The sequence below is a fragment of the Schistocerca gregaria genome, chromosome 4, assembly GCF_023897955.1.
Source record: "Schistocerca gregaria isolate iqSchGreg1 chromosome 4, iqSchGreg1.2, whole genome shotgun sequence".
NCBI lineage: Eukaryota > Metazoa > Arthropoda > Insecta > Orthoptera > Acrididae > Schistocerca > Schistocerca gregaria.
In genome coordinates, this window is record NC_064923.1 from 669,267,305 (window position 1) to 669,283,174 (window position 15,870).

Sequence of the window (15,870 nt, forward strand, 5' to 3'; positions counted from 1 at the left end):
CTTTTTCAGTTTCCCAGATCCTGGAGCTGCTTCTTATCATTCAAGAATCTCCTCAACTGGCACCACAAGGCTGAATATATCCTATTTCATTTCTCCCAAGTAGTACTGAGGGCTGAACCTACTTTCCTGATGTAGCAATTGAACATGCTGACCACTTAGCTATAGAGGCCATCTGTATTTATACATAATCACTGAAATTCTTTAAAATGTTAAGGTTTTGCTAGAATGAGAAATAGCAGTTCCAAGGTCTGCATACCTGGCAACGGCTGGGAGGGCGGTATGCTGACCACATGCCTCTGCACACTGTATTTTTAATCATGATAGTGACTGAGGATAACATGGTGGTCGGTCAGTCCTGATTGACCCGCCTGCGGCCAGAGAGGTGCGGTTTTGCTTTGTTTTTCTTTCACATGGTTTCAGCCTTCTCTCAAATACTGTCTGAGATACAGATTTTAGACTTCTCTTCATCAACTGTCCCACTTCCCACCCACAGAGTAGCACTCTTACTTTGAATATCAGCCCACGAACTACAACTTGCAAGAGCACTGTACATTTTGCCCTAATCTATTAATTTTCTTCGAATTTTAAAGAGTCCCATTTCGAAATCATTTTCACTATTATAATACTCAAATTTTCTTCATAGCAATATTGCCACTCTTTTTTGTACACCCACATGGTCTTAGCCACTTCACAAAGTGGATACATTTTCAACACAAAATTAAAAAGCTATATTTATGTGTCTGTAAATCAGGCTGTTTCAATGATTCTCTTTTGGAGTACTGCTGCATAGTGTAGGAACTTTACCACATAGGATTAACTGAGAACACAGAGAAAGTTCAAAGAAGGTGAGCACTTTTTGTATTATGGAGTAATAGTGGAGAGATTGCCATAGACATGCTCAGGATTTGAGATGGAAATCATTAAAACAAAGGCGTTTTTCATTGCAGCAGGATCTTCTCACTAAATTTCAATCACTAGCTTTCTCCTCCAAATGCAAAAATATTGTATCGATTCTGGCCCATATAGGAGGAAAGGATCATCATAAAAGATAGCGGAAATCAGAGGTACACGGAAAGATATAGATGTTCGTTTTTCTGCCCACTTTTCGAGAGCGATTTAATAGAGAATTAGTGTGAAGATGGTTGAATTAAACCTCTGCTAGGCACTGAAACACAATTTGCCTAGTAGCCATGTAGATGTAAGTGTAGTTATAGAATAATATAGTCAACACAATTAGTTTCACGAAAAATATTTATTTACAAAGTCTGACACAACTTTCAGTCATGACACAGAAAGCACTAAAGTCTTTGCTTAGTCCAAAGATAAATCTTCCTTCAACTGCTAGTGATGCACATTGCTATCGATATTTCTACAAAGCCTCCCTCTTGTAATGCGAAGCACTAGGTGGGAGGTGTGCACTGCATCATCATTTGAGTGAGCCAACGTGCATATGTGTTCGTGACCAGCTGCTTTGTGGCTGGTTGCACTGCAGGGCACAGCTGAACCATTTCTGAGAGCCAAGTTTTGTGTACCTGGATACTGGTGGCGTGTCTATGGGTGTGTGTAGGGACGTGAGAAAGGTCATCTTGTAACACTTATATCGATTAGGAGTAGGGTTATTTTAGGTAACTGCGTATCTGCAATTTATGAAGTGTGTATTCTGGGTTGTTTAAACTCCTTGAAGTACGGCAAAAAATTAGAGTTTTGTAACGTATATATGAAAAAAAGCAAAAGAATATATTGAAATTTTAAATTATTATAATATGAATATGTTTATAAAAAGCTTAGGACACTTGTATTTGTAGCATGTAAACGCTGTAGGGAAGTCCCTCCGCAATGAAAGTGACACGGTACGATGTAAAAGGTTGATTTGGCAGTCGGACTGAGCGGCTCCTTTCTGTGAACGACATGCAGTATGTGGCTAGCATTAGAATGGTACACCTCAACGGTGCTAAGACAGGCAATTGGAGGCTGGATTAGAAGGGATTTGCCTCAGATGTGGATCTGGCTATTATTTAGTATTCACAGACTAATAGAATGGCTCTAATATGTTGAAAATCCGGCGCCAAGAAGAGAATTTATAGAGCATTCACACATCAAGAGCCATCAGTAGAGTTAGCCGCCATTGAACCTGCTAGCAATATTCGCCACTGCTTCACAAACTTCATACATTCAGCCAAGTAATGTATATGGGCATGGACCAGTTAATCTGCGTGTTGTTTCAATAATAATCACATAAACCCTATATTCGTGTCCGGAACCAGATTTTCAGTCCTGATGATGAACCTATGCAGGGTCCTCTCCTAAGTGCTACTAAAAACCGAGTATTCTTATTTAAATGAACAATTCTTGCATTCATGTGTTAAAAAGTGATTTTTTGTCTAAAGTAAAAGGAGTAGCAAAAGTTAAAGCAAGAGTAAAATTTGGATACTTTGTTAATGAACTGCTCCAAGTAAAATTGCTAAGATAGGAAGTTTATAGTACAAAAATTCAAAGATCAGTTACAAGTGAAGTTGGATAGGCTTTTGCTAAAGTATCCTTAGTTTATAACATATAGTTTTGTATGATTACAGTGCAAGATGGTGTAAATATTGCAAAGAATACCTGTTTCACAGGTAATTAAAGTTCAAGTACACATAAATCTATAATGAACAGATTTACGGTTATTCTGTTAGAAGTAAAATTATGCATATTTTCAAAGAAGGTGTAGTTTTGCTACCCATCATGAAAGGTTCCTTTTTTGTAGTTAATTGAGGCCAGTGTTGTATTTTATTGTCTTACAAAGTAATTTAAGTGAATGATTAGCTTTCAGAGTTTGTCTTCACTATTGTAATAATCAAAGAGCTTTGACTAGTGAAATTATACCAGTTTATGTGTCCCCATCATATTCTCCACCTATTAAGAAAAAATTCAACTACTACTGTTGCTAAGGAAAACTGCTATCTCTAGAGAATCTTAAACAGTGTATTTATGATTTTATTAATCTTTATTGGCGTTTTTCATATCAGTCAAGATAGAAGCCTGTCGTGTCCAAATTTAGTTCTGCACTTCATGCAGTGGCATTTTGGTATTTGATTAAGTAATGCTCTTGAGAGTGGCTGTCATTATTATGAGCTTGTTGTGGTGCAGTTACACGTGATAGCACAGAGGATGCACAGAGAAGTGAAGATTGTTGATCCAAACCAGTGGCCTTGGTCTGTGGTAAACGTATCTGGAGTGCCAAATCTTGCAATCCAAATCTCTACGAAGGCATGGATGGTAGACTTCACTGTGGTGTCTTTGAGTGGTACTGCTTCTACCCACTGTGAGACTTGCCTATAACTGACAGGAGGTATTTAAACCCCTCCAAATGTGGGAGGGGGCCGATAAGGTCGCCGTGAACACTGTTGAAGCAAACTGTGTGTATCGCTTCCATACCAGTCTGGACACCATCTCGAGTATAGCTATGGTATACACAACGAATGTGACGAAAAGTGTATAAGAAGATCTACTGCCTAACTTTACTGATATTTACGCCCAGTAAGAGCGTGAATAGAGCATTTATTTGACAGAGCAGGCACAAGTAGGAAGCGTGGTAATATGGAGAACTGGAATCTATACTTTCGTAAAATAGTTCTCTGAGCTATAATTATTTAACAGCGTGCGGTTTACAGCCTAGGATTACTTGAGGAGCTTTTAGAATTTGTTAAAACTGATGTCTACATGGAGTGTTGATACTGACAAAAAATATAGACCTATTCTCAGGGATTGTATTTCGTGTTATCACATTAAGATATTGCTGCAGGATATCTTTACTGTAGCAAAATTTAATTACAGGGAACCTTTGAATTATAGAAAGTATTTTCCTTTTTAAATATAATAATCTTTGTTTTGTCGAGAAGTGGCCATGTCTGAACTGAACCGAATGTTCTTAGTTTTTACATTAATACGACATAAATTAATACATTAACTTTCTTTTCCTTAATAATTATGGTGCGAGTCTTTTAAAGCATCCGTTGATGACAGAACGCAATGAAATTATGATGAAATTCTTCCTATGCAAGATGTCTGCCAAAAACGGTAGATTGTTCGAACATTATTGTTGTTTATCCAACGTGCTGAAAACCTTAAAAATAATATTTTTACTTCTGCATGAAGCTCACTAGGCATATGAAAGAAAAAAGCACAATCAGCATAAATTACCTTATATTATTTAAATCTCAGAACTTACAATGCGAAATGGTCGCCTTAGCTTGTATTATCTTCCAAACTACAACGGAGAGTGGGTTATAACGCTGGTCTGTTTGGTTTCTTGGGTCACAAGTAAAAGAACAATTAATTGCCACAAATATTCTACACAGTTATCTTATAGAGTCTGTTTGTACCATTATTATTTCATTTCAATGCACATTATTGTTACAACCGCTAATTGCATACCCATTTTCAGAGTTTTACAATTTTCATTGTACTTTGTTTTGTGTCCACCTTGTCGTCGCACGATAAAATATTTTGTGCCACGTATTGGTACAAGAGCCCCCTAGTATGCCTAGGCAAAAAAAACATGTAGATTGTAAACATTCGTACCACCTTTATAATAACACGTTACTTCTCACATGTTTTTTTAGATACATGTCACTTTAAATCTCTTTTGTTTTTTACACATATGCGTATATGCACAGTATATGTCACTTTACAGTTGTTGGTAATTTACATTCATTTTGTTACAAAGAACATTTTTCCCTTTTTACGAGGCTTCATCCATTTCGACTGTGGGCATTGCTCTATCTTTCGGCCTTACACTCACATGACAAGTGAGAACAGCTTGATATGATTGAACAATCCAGGTAAACAATAAATTTACTCCCCTATTTAGGTTCACTGCGACGGGAAAAAATCGGTTAAAAACACCACCTGGAGTCTTCAAAGTGTTCACATTCCCATTATTATCAAGTATTGATTGTGAATGATGTTATTATTTGATTACCATGATCAGCAGACGACCGTTTTTACAGTAAGCAGTTTTACACAATATTTACAATTTACATATCGGATTCGTTTCATCGGGCATACAGTATGAAAATATGCAGTTGATGGTTAATTTTACTAATTTCGTTCACTTATCTAGCACATCAAGTTTCAAAATATGCCGACTTTACATATGTAGCATAGGTTTTAGGAGGTACATATAGCACAAAACCTTTTCATTCATTTAGTTCACAGTCAGTATTCCAGATTATATCAATAATTTGGAGTTACAGAACTTTACATAGTTTTCATAAGAGATGACGATGATGCTTTCGTCGGCTGGTCTGACTTTGTTGTTTTCCGTACCGCTGGAATGCTGGGCAAACGATCAGGAACTCGCCTCCTGCAGCTGATTGCTGAATGCCGGACTGCTGCACATCGTTGTCGTAGTAGCAGGTCCTGCCGACCGCTCGCTGATCAGCTGTTGGACGGCAGGATGGCTCCGTCATTGTGCCTCCCCAAAGCAAGCATGAAACACGTTGAGCACACATTAGCTTTCTTATCATGAAAGTGTATGCACATATAAGCTGAAAAAGTGTTTTGGATAATTCACCATCACTTTTCAGCCAAACGTGTCACTGTCTTGTTGTTTGTGTATGTATTTTGTTTTGAATGTCACTAGCCCAGCACTTTACAAAATTTAGGATTAGGCTTCTACTATCTCACTGGTTAATAAAATGCACAGCTCATAGCTTGTCAACACTTCTCGTCACACACACACTGCATTTCCACTTCCCAGAGCGTTCATACAATCATCGTGGTTTGTTAGGATTTTCTGTTGTATGTTGGTCCACCTGTCACTTGAAGCATTCAGATGTTCAGTGTTTTCTCATTACTCATTGCCATATGCAAATTCTGCAGTTTGACAATACATCTAACACCTTTATGCAGGTGATATTTCAACAGTTTTGTACACTGTATATAATTATTTTATACATAAAACTTCACTTTAATACTTAGACATTTCCACATGCTATGGACTTTGGGCATAAATTTACATATTATTTACAGATTCACAGTCTTTTCTGGGTTTCACAGTTATTACCTGCTGTGGTTGTGCTCACCACTTTTTCCACCTACACAGTTCGTAAATTTGTCTTTTGTTTGTTTAAAGTTTTTGGCCTTTCACTGTCGCTACTTTAACGTCCATGTTGTTTGACACTTAAAATGAACTTTTTACTCACTGTTTGTACATTGTACATGTAAAGAGTCCATTATAAGCACTTCCACTTTTTCATTGTGTAGCACACATTGTACATATTTTATAATAAAAGTGCTTTATATTTCGGTAGTATTCATGTAACAAGTGTCTCCTCACGCAGAAAATTCGACCAATTGGTGTCCTGGACTATTCAGTTCAGTATGTTTAACCATCATAGTTGCTCTCAACACTGATTCATCTTCTAGTGTTTACTTTGCTTTCTGACAACAGAATCCGAGCACATTACTCCCAAGTGTCTAATGTGTGAAGGATTTATACCTTCCACCATGGTCGAAGTTTAATACCAATATTTAAGGTCGACAAATCTGTCATTATGGGTACTCTAAAATTCTTTGATATTGGTCTATGATATACAGGTGCACATTAGTCACCTAGGGACCATGCAAATTGCCTACATATCCTTACTCACATTATGATTTTATGAAATTCCCACTAAGTGTACCATCCTCATTAGTAATTCACTTTTTGTTGTCATTGTTCACCTGCCCTCTCATGCATTCATTTGGACATGATGTTTTCATACACAGACACATAAATATATTTATACATAAACATTTAGACACATATTTACAATCACATACAAGATAAACAGCAGATTGAACGTAAAATTAATGCATTAACCTTACACTACTGCAACTACTTTTGTTTTGTGATCTCCATTTTACAATGAATAATTTTATTCATTCCTTTGACACAAAGGGTTTCAAGTTTTTGTGTGGGTAGAGACCATGTGCCTTTTGTGTCTCAGGATTTCCCAAAACATAACATCCCTCATGTGGTATGTTAATAATTCGATGTGAACCTGTATATAACAGTTGCTACTTTTTGTTAACCTTTTTCATACTTGAGGCTTTTGGATGAGACCTCAGTAATACTAAATCTCCCACATGGTACTTGTGGACCATGTTTAACTGTTTCTTGTGTTTCTGCTTTCTTAGGTCAGCTTGTTTTCTCAGCATCACTCAGACTTGTCGTAATCTTTCCTCCTGTGACAAATGTTTGGGTATTCTAGGGAGTGGTTTTACCCATTCATCTAGCATAACGGTTGATGTTATCATTTTGGCTGGTGTATAAACAGTCGATTCATGTGTTGGGTTATTATAAACATTTACAAAAGTGGTCCAAGATCTACCCATTTTGTACGCTGATGTAAGGCATATGACCTTGTAAACCGATTAAGCTCATGAAAACATCGTTCCACAGGATTGCTACTCGGTCTAAAACGGGACACTAACATGTGTTTGATGTCTGCCTCTTGCAGAAACTGTTTCTATTTTTTATTTTTAAAATAGGCCGCATTATCCGAGAGGAAAGTCACATGTTTTCCCACAAGCGGAATCTAGTCATTGATCAGTTTTCTTACTATGGTGGACAATGCGGAGTTTCTTGTCAGGTACGTTTTGACATATTTTGAAAATAAGTCATAGATGGCTATGATGTACCTGGCTTCACCTCTACCCCCCAGTAAGGGTCCTGTGATATCGACTGATTTTATTTGGAGTGGTTTTGTTGGGATGACCGAATGTAACTCGTTATGAGTGCTCATATTTATAGGCTTTGTCTTCTGACAAATTACACACGAGCATACCAGTTTTTTGACATGCTGGCTCAAGTTCGGGAAGTAGCAATATGTTGCAATTTTCTCTGAACATTTTCTAATCCCAAAATGACCCCAACATCGATGCATGTATAAAATTACATTGTCGACTGCATCTGCAGGAATACATATCCACCATTGTTCCGATCCCTCCTGTTTTCTATGAAACACGAGTCCATCATGTACTTTATAATTTTTGTGTAAGCTCCTGGTCGGGTTTTCTTCAAGTGAAGTCTTTATTCTCTTCCATACAGCGTTTGCTTGCTGTTGGATTTCCATATTATTCCACATGCATAAGAATGCCTGTCTACCGCTTGCGTCTTTTATCAGCAAGATCTTATACTCTACTGATCATTCCACCAATTCTGTGAATTCTGGCAAACTTTTTGCTAACAGGGATAATGCATCCGCAATTAGGTTGTCACTACCTTTGGCGTGCCTAATTTGGAAATAGTACTCTTGTGATGCAAACACCCACCTAGTTAAACGTGTGTGAAGTAATCGGCATGAAAGTAGGTAACTTAGAGCCTGATGATCGCAGAAGATAACTACCCTCTCTCCATAAACGTAGTATGGATACTTCCTTAGTGCCCACACTGCGACCAAGGCTTCTATCCCAGTAGCTGAGTATGCACGCTCATATGCAGTTACTACATGGTTCACGAAACCAATTATTCTGACTTCTAGTTGTCTTTCATTTTCTCCTAGTCGTAATAAGCAAGCTCTGATCCCACAGAAGGAAGAATCTGTTGCCAGATAGAAATCCTTTGACATATCTGAGTGGTGAAGGATTTCTGATTCCAACACCACATTTCTTATTTTGTCAAAAGCCTTTCTACACTCCTCTGTGAACACCCACGGTCTGTTTTTACCTAACAATCGTAGCAGTGACTCATTATTAAGCAGCTGCGCAGACACAAAATGCCTAAAGAATGACGCCATCCCCAAAAAGGCCTTCAATTGTTTCTTCATAGTGGAATACGGCAAATGTTGGATAGTTTCCAACATGCCTGGGTCGTGCATTATACCTGTTGGTGACACTATATGTCCTAAAAATTTTATCACACACTGGCCAAATTTTCATTTCTTTAAATTGGCAGTAATTCCTGTTTTTTCGAACCTAGCTAACACCCGGTCTAATAGTTCTAGATGCTCTTCCCACATTCTCGGGCAATTAATGTATCGTCTACATACAAGGTTACCTTTTCCAGTAAGTCTGGTCCGAGTACAGTGTCAACTGCCTCAATAAATATTCTCACACTTACATTAAGCCCAAAGGCAGCACTCGAAATTGGTAACTACGAGTGGCAAATATAAAGACTGTATATTTTTACGAGTCCTCTATTAGCAACACCTGCCAATAGGACGGCTTAAGATCAAGACTAGTAAGTAATTTAACTCCTTGGAACTTTTGAATATGTTCTTTGAGGTTTTTAGGTCGGGTTCTTACAGGTATAATGATTCTGTTATTGTCTTGGGCATCTAGCACTAACTGCATACTTCCATCTGCTTTCACGACTGCAAGCGGAGGGCTACTATATGGTGGCAATGAATGTTTTATTATTTGCCATTTAAGCAATTGTTGATTCTCTTTAGCTATGGCTTACTTTTTAGCCCGTGGCACTGAGTACATGGTGTGGCAAAATGTATCATGCAGTTTAATTTGCATTTCATAAGTGTATCCTTTTATTATGCCAGGTTTCTCGGAGAATACCTGACTATACTTGTTTAGCTGGTAAGTCAGTTTATTCTTTTGGTTATGGTCGAGGTAACTCGATTCCAACACCTTTATTTCAATACCTTGTCTTATTTCTTTTGTTTCGGATCGGTATCATGGACTATCTTATTGTAAGTCCCCCTGCAGCAGACATTTTCTACAGGCAGTACCTTTTGGTCAGAGATATCCACCTGAACCTGCCTACAGTAATTGTTATATGTGTCAGCAGTCTTTATCAGTGCTACTTCAATAACCCTATTGTGGTTTTTTAAGGTGCATGTCGCACAACAGATGTCTGTCTTTGTGTTCCTCTCACGCAATGTATCCAAAAACGGGATATCGCCAAGTTCCTAGCGACCAAGAATGAGCATTTCATCGCTTGTTTTTATATGCCTAGCACGGCCTGTACCTGATTTTTAATGATCTGAAACCTGGCCACGTGTGGCCCCCACAATTTTACAGTTTTGCACTGGTAAAATTGTCAGTCTCTTAACCTGGTCTATGCATTTATAAAATTCATGATCCATAACTGAAGCATTTGCTCCTGTATCAGTTATGACAGTTACAGGTATTTTGTTTATCTGAGCCGTAAAAGCAGCTTGTACTAACTCAACCTTTTGTTGCTGCATCTGTCTCAGTTCAGCAATTAATTCCTCCCTGAGGTTTCCACCTTCAATATATCTCAACATGAATGCTTACACGCTTTGCCTGCCTTCGCCCTGTACTATACTGATCCGATGTGGTAGGCTTACATAGGTCGGTTGGAGTTTACCACCCCCGAACATCCGGGCTGCGGCTCTACAACTACTTACACAATGTGTACTGTGTCACTTTGTTTCTGTTGCTGCTGCTTTGGCACACATTGCGTTTGTGGTGTCCAATGCTGCTGCTAGGCGGTTGCGGCGGCATTGGTATAACATTTATGTTATTCACTGGCACATTCCAGTCATCGGAAGTATGCTGTGTCTGCCAATTTGCAGGGCCAGATTTGCGCCACTGCTCATTTACAGTTTGCATATTTTTATTAGCAAAAGAATTGTTAAAACTTCTTTCGTTCCTCCGTTTGCTATTAAAAGCTCTGTTTCCGTTTTTATTTGGGGAACAGTTACTACCGTACTTTCATTGTATTGGTAGTCAGCCAAACCACTGTGACTATTTTGTTTGTTGCTACTGCGGTCGGCGTGGTAATCACTTTCTCTATTTTGTCCACATTTTCTGGGACTGTTCGATCCTAGTCCATCACTGCCAAATTCGTTTTGTTTGGCACCTTCTTGTGTTAAGTCTGATGAATATATGGTGGCCATAAATTGTTCAATGTCCGTATTGGGCACATGAACAAGCTTTTCCTTAATTTGAAATTGGTAACTTGCCCATTAATTTTCGCAATACATCTCTTGGAAGCATGGGTTCATCCCAGTATCGTGTCTTGCTTAAACACCTTTCGAAGTTTTGTGAAGATTGCCTTGCCGGGGATTAAAAGGCTCAGGATTATACACCTGCTTACTGAGTTGTTCTTGTACATGTGACGACCAGAAGCGAGCTAAAAACATCTGATAGTCTGAGTATACCTGACAATTCTCTGCAGTCTTCATTGCCCAGAGAGCTGCATCTCCGTTTATAAAAGAAATCACAAATTGTATTTTTACCTCTTTCCATCCACAAAAGAGGTAAAACATTTTTAAAACTCTTGACGAATACAACTGGATGGATTGACTTTCGCTCGTCAGTGAATATTTGGAACTGCCTGTGCTTAATAAGCGACTCCTCCTGTTTTACCTAAGGAACAGTTCACACTGCACCCACATCTGTCGCAACACTCCCATAACTACACGGGCTATACTGTTTGGCATTATTGCAAGCCAACTGCACACCGTTTGACATATTCACAGGTACGTTTCAGTACCGAGTACTAATGTGTGGTGGACTATTATGTTCCCTAAAACCACATTCCCTTTCTAAAGCAGTAGTACGCTGCCGCATCTCACTTAGTTCAGATTTTAAGTCCATGTTCTGAGTCCTGGCTCTCACACTCAACATCTATATTTAATCTCTGCAATGAAAAGCTGATTGTGTAGCTTATCATACAAAATATTTACGTCAACTGAAAAAATGAGGCAACACTAATCTAAGTACTGAATGTCACACTTTATTTAATCAGTAAGCACTCTGCATGGCCCCCAGTTGCCCAATGATTTTAATATTAAACTTTGGAGCTCATGCAGTCATATCAGTAACTTGATAAGCAATCTATGTTACTCGCCGCTCCACATCAAGGTTCCAACGTCTATTTTGTTCAATAATCTTAAGGCACTGTCGTCTATCTGAGTCCAGCAGGTTGAGTTATTTATTTTCCGTGCTCAGTAATGGATTGTAGTTGTTATAAGTACATGGACCAAGACATTACAAACTGTACAAAATTGTTATTATACATACATAAACATAATCTGGTACTATTAATTTTTCAATAATATTGTACTCACTACAGCAATATTTCTGGCCTGTGAGTTGGATACCAAGCAGTAATATTTATTTAGTCGGGTCCCACGTTGGTGCTGCTACCGCTCCAGTCCGGACACCATCCCATGTATACTTACGATGTACACAACGAATGTGACGAAAAGAGTGTAAGAAGATCTTACCACCTAACTCTACTGATACTTACACTGGGCAAGAGCGTGAACACAGCACTTACGGGGATCGGGATCTATACTTTCGTAAAATAGTTCTCTGAGCTCTAATTATTTAACAGCGCGCTTTTCACTTGAGGCGCTTTTAGAATTTGTTAAAACTAATGTCTATATGGAATGTACATGTTGATAAAAAAAACGTAGAGTTAATCTCAGGCATTGCATTAGTTCTACAAATTTGCAGTAGGCGGCATTAATGGTAAGTAGTGGCGCAGGACATAAACACAAAAAATTCTATTCAAGTTTTCTTGATAGAGCCAAATTCGTTTAAAAAAGACAGCTACTAGTTTCATCAGTGTCTATTGTCGCAATAAAAGTGTAATGAAACGTTTCTAAATCGTATTTAACTAATACATGTCGTATTGTTTACTAGTTAGATAGACGCGATCTAGGCCTAAATTTTCCGAGTTATAAACGTTTCAAAACCTGACCAATCACACCTCGTAACGTAAATTCTCTAAAAGGAAATTAATTACAAATTCATTCTTCTGTCATTGTATCTCTAAATCAGTACAAAAATAACAACCACCGCACATGAGACCTTTGTGTCGTTTTTTGTTTGTACACAGCCAATATCGCGTCCTTGACAAATGTAAAACATTCTTTAAACTTAATTATGCTTTCGAAACTGGCCATGAGTGAGAAATGTGGGAGCTGTTATAGGGTAGTGAGTAGAAGGATTAATATATCGACTTTCTTTTCCTTAATAATTATGGTGTGAGTCTTTTAAAACATCCGTCGAGGATGGAATGCAATGAAATTATTCCTACGCTGGATCCCTGCCAACAATGATCGATTGTTCGATCGTTCTTCTTGCTTATTCAGCGTGCTGAAAACCTTACGAATAATATTTTTACTTCTGCATGAAGGTTACTAGGCACATGAAAGAAAAATTCACAATCAGCATATATTACCATATATTATTTAAATTTCAGAACTTACAGTGCGAAATGGCCGCCGTAGTGTATGATATCTTCAAGACTAGAACAGAGATTGAGTAATAACGCTGGTCTTTTTGGTTTCTTTAGATAGCGAGTAAAAGAACAATTAGTTACCACAAAGATTCTCTACAATTATCTTATAGAGTCTATCTGTACCATTATTATTTCATTTCATTAAACATCACCATTATGACAGCAAATTGCATTCGCATTTTCAATTTTGCAATTTTCATTTTACTTCCTTTTGTGTCCGACTTGTCGTCCAACGATTTCATATTCTGTACCGCATATCAGTACATCTTGAGATATCAGATCGGTCTAAATGTGGTTGCGTGTATCTTCTGAGCTTAGTGCATTGGCACAGTGTACATGTCTGCACCCCTGTGTTTCAGTCCTCCTTGATGTCGACCACACAAAGCATTCCATTATGAGATGAACTGTGAGTCTGATACAATGGTGGGAGAGAGTATTGGGACAAAGGATTTATGGCCCAAAAGTACCATTATCCGAGAGGGTGGCGATGACGTCATCCAAGATGGTGGCCATGAGTCAGCTGATGATGCAAGTACTGTTATCCGAGGTGGTGGATTTTGGCGAGAAGTTTGAATTTTGGTGGGAAAATGCCACGCCCCCCTCCCCCAGAAAAATAGCGGGAAGTTAAAATTCCAAGAGGATATTGCACCACACCACAGTTATCTTAACTAAGCAAAGATAACTCACTTAGCCTACCTCCGCTAACCTAAGTCACCCGATGGTCATTCGCCAAAAGTATAGAAGATCAAACTTTAAAGTGGCCTCTGTAGTGCCTGTATATTTAATAGGCGGCAGTAGCAGCAACAGATTGAGGTGTAAATTCGGTGAACAATGAGGTCTACCGTTGGGAATGCTTAGATGGCTGCATGTTGCGCTTTTCTGGGAAGCATTGTGGAATCTCTATCTCCACTTTGGAGGCCCACCGCAGGTTTGCGTCATCGCGTTAGCATCAGTGTCTACATGACTTCTAAATAGAATGATCTTCTATAGTTCGTAATTTTGCTATGTTAGGGGAGTGGGGGGTATAGAATAGCGATGATAGCATGTTGGGCTTATTGATTTGAATGGACATGGATCTGTAGTACTTGTATCTAGTTTGGGGGTGTACCACATTGTGCGCATTTCTACTGAATGGTCAAAACGTGCTCCTGTTGCACTAACTCAGGTCGTTCTGTTTCTACACGGGTTGCAGAAGGTGGTGGATATGTCTTTCTCCTACTTCCACTCATTTCCGGCTTAAATTGGACTGATGACATGTGCGAAGCTGTAGAAATGGGAGCAGTTGCAAGATGCGTAGGGGTTGACTAAAACCACTTTGGAACTTTACTATAGCAGCTAGGTTCGCTAAAGGTGACTCGTTTCGAGCTATGGGAGTGCCAGATATATGATTCACTTATGGATGTGCTTGAATGGAGAGACCTGATTCCAAATCTTTGACATCATTTGTAGTGGATAGCGTTACACTAGAGATCTGAGAAGCTAGGGGTACGTTTTTCTTCTTATGACATCAATTGGCAAATCATCTACTACTACTGATTGTGTTCGTTCTCAATCAGTCATCGCCTATAACTCGTTGGATATATTGCGGCACCTCTGATAAGATCTCGAGACAGAATACTATAGAATTATCTAGTTGGGTTGGTGTGAGGGAGTCGCAAATACCGCTTACATACTACGTTCATTAGCCAAATCACCTTCAAAATGTGGTAATTCTATCCCGAGGGTGCATGGTTGGCTTACACACACCAACGATCACCGTCACCATATTTGTCCCGAAAAAAAAATCAACTCATTCAAAGGTAATGTCGTATCTCGTTTCGTAAAGCGGATATTGCTTTTAACCTGGATAGTTGTGTGCATCTGTAGAACCAAGATCGCTTGTGACAGTAACGCATGCTAGTTGCTGCAATCGGGCTTTTCTTTAACATCTGGCCGATTACATCTCTCTGTCTAAGACATAGTGGTAGCGCTTGCAATAAAAACATAAGAGACATGCCCACCCATGGTTGATTTTCGGTCAGTATTATTTCGTATCGTAGGCAATCAGTTATTGACTAAGTTTTGAACTTAGTAGTAGTGGTGGGTGCACGAAATGTTCGCATTTGAGCATCAGGTTTACAAAGTATGTGTTTGTGGTATGGAAATGACTATGTCCAGTCGTAAGGAGAGTATGCATGTGACTTGGAGTACTGTGATAGCAAAGAGAAGAGTGTGTCAGGTCATAAGAAATGTAGTCACATTTCTATTTCCATAGCCACTGCCGATGCAGGGTGTATTTCCAAGACTTTGCTCATTGTCAAATGCTGTTCAATTGGGACTGGGATCGTAACATTTAATTGTAAGTATAATGATAAAAGATAAATGTGACTGGTTTTCTGGAATAATTCTTGTATGCGTGGCCCGTGGTGGGAATGATTCATGTTTCCCATGAACTGCAGCAGGTGTCCGAATGCAGAGGCCTGTTGGATTGTAGGAATGTATCTGTGTTAACTTTGCCCTCGTTTAGACGATCGAATAGCGAACTAATACTTAGTATGTGTTGGGTGGCTTTCGTGATCAAGTGGAAATTTGACAAGATTGTGTATGGAGATGCGTTTGTGCTGGACTGTTATTCGCTCCCATGTAAATTGTTCGGTTGACTGTTTCTGGACATTTCGTGCTTTAATTTA